Raw genomic sequence first — 4,658 nt, forward strand, 5'->3', positions numbered from 1 at the left:
CTATCTACAAAGCCTCTAAGATTATTCAACATCAAATGGGACAGGGTACCAACCTACCCATAAGTCTGTAGCAAAACTCTGACACGATGACTTATAGATTTGGCTGCACTCCGAATGAGGTGATATCTTACCGATCCTTCCCTGAATGCTGACCTCGTCTACTATAAGGGCTCATCAAACTGGTTGTCTATACCTGCAGGCATGAATGCAGCGTCCCCAACAAAAGGACGTCAGTACGAATAATGTACCGAGTATGTAAGGCGGAACTGAAACATAACAATAAGTCAACATTAATTAAAGACATATAAGAATCAACCCGAATCTCTGAAGTGCCACCGTATATGCATACTTATTATACTTATATATATAATGCTTCTCTTTGAGACTCTTATCCATATCGTATGATGCATGACTGCCCAACTGATCAGTAGTAACTGCCCGACCGGCCATAGCGCGGTGGTAAATGCATGACTGCCCGACTGGCCGTAACTCGGTGGTAAATGAATATGCATGTCTGCCCGACCTGCGGTAAATAATGATACATAACTTCCCAACCGGTGGTAACTACCTGACCGACTGTAGCACGGTGGTAAATGCATGAAGATGCATGTATCACTATATTAAAAACATTAACATCTTTATCAAATACCTCAATAGAAAACTAGATACATATTTAGACATGTTTGAATATAACTTTACCGTAATGAATAACATAGACATCCTTAACTGCTAAGAGTAGAACCATTTATGGAATAACATTATGTTTACATATCGTTACTTGGATCATGCCAAAAGAAGGAAGGATTAGCCTTAGCATACCTGAGCCGATTCTCTTGACAATCCATCTAACACACATCAATTGAGACAATATGTAACGACGGATTGAAGTAGGGAGAAATCCGTATGATATTCTTGAGAAAGATTGTACTTACTCCCTTAGAATCAAAATCTCACGTTGCGATAACATTAGGTAGACTTAGTATGAAATCTTTGAATCAATTTCGTTGCTATTGCAACATTAGCTTTGCTGAAGCTTTAAGAATGAGAATTCCATCCGTTAGCTAACTTGGCATCCAACTTGCTGGTCTAATTCTAAAGTGGCAAGCATGCCATAACTCATCATCCAAACCAAGTTATATTACCACTAAATATCCAAGTTATGCCATAATGGGGTTGGTCTAATTTTCCAAGTTATATTACCATTAAAGAAACTAAAATCCAAGGAACATTTCACGTGTAAACAAGGCATGTTGTGTCTTATGACTCATCATTCATATTGGTGCCACTTTGGCTTAGCTTAATGCCAAGTGGCAGCCCCAACAAGGATCCTTATCCACTTAATCATAACTATCCCCACCATTAATCAATTATCTACATAATTAAAAATTATCTCAAATTACTTAAAATACTACTCACTTTTAACACACATTATGTACCCCACTATTATGGTCATGTGGTACTATATAAAATCAATAAATACACTAATACTTCATTAAAACATCTATGTAAAAATACACATATATTTTATCAACTTCTAATTTTTCTAATCTCATAAAAAGAGTACAAATTTTTGTGCGCTTAATTCTCAAAACGGTAAAAGATAAACTTCTTTTCTTGTAGGAAAATAATTTCTATCTTTACAATAAAGAAAATCTCATAAATTTTCTCATATTATGTGTATAATTTAAAGCATATTCGGAAGTAGTAATATTAATAACTATATAAAGTTATATTTTTTCAAAAAAGTTCCACTCAAAATAAATATCATATCACAATGTATATAACGGTATCAAGGTTGTTAAACTTACGGAGTCTTACAATAACATAGTCACAAATCCTCTATAACCTCATGAATGACCTTAATCCCTTCAAGTTCATATGGATTACTACGACTCATCCTAGTATTAAAGTACGAGATGTAACATCAATGAGAGACGATAGGATTTTGATAAGATAGGTGCCAGATAATTATTTGGGATCTAACTCTAGATAATTTACTTCTAATATTTGAGTGAGTCTCTCGAATTCACTCAATTATTAGTTCAAATGTTCAGCAAAAAACTCTTCTCTCGATTAAGTCTTAACCTCACAAGATGAACCAATTTAAGCACGTAAAGATATGCAAGAATGCGTAGTGGATTGATCATTAGGAAAACCTTTTTAATTATTCTCCTAACTAGGTTTAATCAATAATTCAACTAGCCTCTTTCGATTACTAAGAAGAATTAATGAACTCAACCAACAATATAATGAAAAGATATCACAAGTTATGCCTCTCTGATTACATGAACAAGTGAATATAGATGCATCAGTTAAATCATCCAAAAACGCTTTAATACACAAAACTAGAGTTATAATCCATAGAAAATCATCAATACACCAAATCCATCAAAACCTAAAGAAAACTACTCCATAGATATGAAGAAATCCGTCACAAATAAAGTTAAAGTATAGGAAAATATAAATTCAATCCAAACTCGTGTCTTGAGTGAGGAAGGAATGTTGAAATCCTCGTGCTCGTGTTCCTCCTTAGGTCGAATGTGTGTTAAAAGTCCAGAAAATAACGTTTTTCCATGTATTTATACCAAGTAGGGTCGGGCCCAGATGAAATTACCTTCTCCTAGCCGAAATAGGAAAATTACTCTATCAAAAATACACAGGCGCGCCGCATGGGACGATGTGCCATACATGGCATTAGTGGGGAAATTTCGAGAGTTGATTTCTGACAGACAACAGAGCTTTGCACTAGCGTGGTGCCCCACGCTCCGCCCCACGAGCTGCGATAGTGGGGAATTCTCAGAGTACGCACAAAACTTCAATTTTTGACGTCCAGACTTGGTCCTCGACTCCCGAACACGATCCCGGCTAGATCCCTTGGGCTTTTACTCAAATGTCAAAACTCCAAATAGCTCTAATTCATTCCATAACATCTACATAGCTCGGAATCACTCCTACAAGGCATAAAACACACAATAAGTACAAACACTATCAATTAAAGCTCAAACACAAATAAAGTGCAGTGAAGTAGAGTGTAATAAGCGACTAAAATATGTAATTATAGCCTACCATCATGCCATAAAACTGAAATACTGCCTGATTTCCAGAATTTGTATGCTATAACCCATGCAATCTGCAAGGGCCCGGGCCACCGGACCTAGATCACCTAAAATTTTGTTGGCCCATCAAAAACTTCTTAAGGAACAATAGTCACTACCTCGGCATGACCGTTACTCAATTTTTTGCCTTTTAGGGCCATAAAACTGGAATTTCGCATGATTCCCATATTTTATGTGCTATAGACCACGCCTTCTGCATAAGCCTGAGCCACCATACCCGGATTACTTAAAATATTTTCAGCCCACCATATTGCTTCGCCATGATTGTTACTCATTGTTTGGCATTTTAGGATCATAAAATTAGAATTTCGCCCGATTTTCTGATTTTCATGTGCTATTGACCATGCCATCTACATGGGCACGGGGCACCGGACCCAGATCACCTAAATTTTTGCTGGATTTACCTTTCTAAAAGAGAACAAAAAGAGAGGTAGTCGCAGTAGTGGAAGGAGCCCTAAACCCTGAGGATTTCTCGACTCTGAACGGTCAAAAAATGTCAGAAGGAACAATAGTCATCGCGTCACCATGACTGTTACTCATTTTTTGGCGTATTAGGGCATTAAGCTTAAATTCCGTCTGATTCCCAGATTTTTGTGTGCTATAGCCCACGCCTTCTGTATGGACACGGGCCACCGGACCCGGATCGGCTAAAATTTTGCCGGCCTATCAAAAAGTCCTAAGGAATAATAGTCACTGCCTCACCATGAGTGTCACTCAATTTTTGGTGTTTTAGGGCCTTAAAACTGGAATTCTGCTGGATTCCCAAATTTTTGTGTGTTATAGCCTCCCCATGGCCTTTACTCGTTGTTTGGCGTTTTAGGGCCATAAAACTAGAATTTCATCCAATACCCACATTTTCGTGTGCTATAACCAACGCCTTCCGCATGGGCCTGTGACACCGAACCTGAATCGCCTAAAATTTTGCCGGCCAATCAAAAACTTCCTAAGGAACAATAGTCATCGCCTCGCCATGGCTGTTACCTATTGTTTAGCATTTTAGGGTCATAAAACTAGAATTCCACCTGATTCTCAGATTTTCGTGTGTTATACGGTGCGTTAACACCGCCTCGTGTCTCATCGATCAGAACAATATCATCGGCAAATAACATAAACCATGACACCTCCCCTTGGATATGGTGTGTCATTACGTCCATCGCCAAGGCAAATAAGACCGAACTGAGCGTCGATCCTTGTGTAAACCCATAACAACTGGAAAATGCTCCGAGTCACCGACATTGTCCTAACCCGAGTTGTAGCTCCATCATACATGTTCTTAATCACCCTAATATAAGCAACCGGGACAATTTAACAACCCACCTCCTCTTTAGACCAATTTGTATTACCCAATACCCATCCACAAATCTGAAGCCCAAAATTCACAAGTCTACTTACGAGTTCCTTACTCCATTCAAATTTCTAATTTCAATCTTTTAGACTTAGTTCTAATTAGGGTTTTTCCTCTTCTTGTTGGCTGCTGCTGTCGTTCCCGGTCGCCTTCTTCCTCTTCTGCCGTGCATATAAAGAAAATTGCAATGTGCATGC

Source organism: Nicotiana tabacum, chromosome 24 (assembly GCF_000715075.1).
Source record: "Nicotiana tabacum cultivar K326 chromosome 24, ASM71507v2, whole genome shotgun sequence".
NCBI lineage: Eukaryota > Viridiplantae > Streptophyta > Magnoliopsida > Solanales > Solanaceae > Nicotiana > Nicotiana tabacum.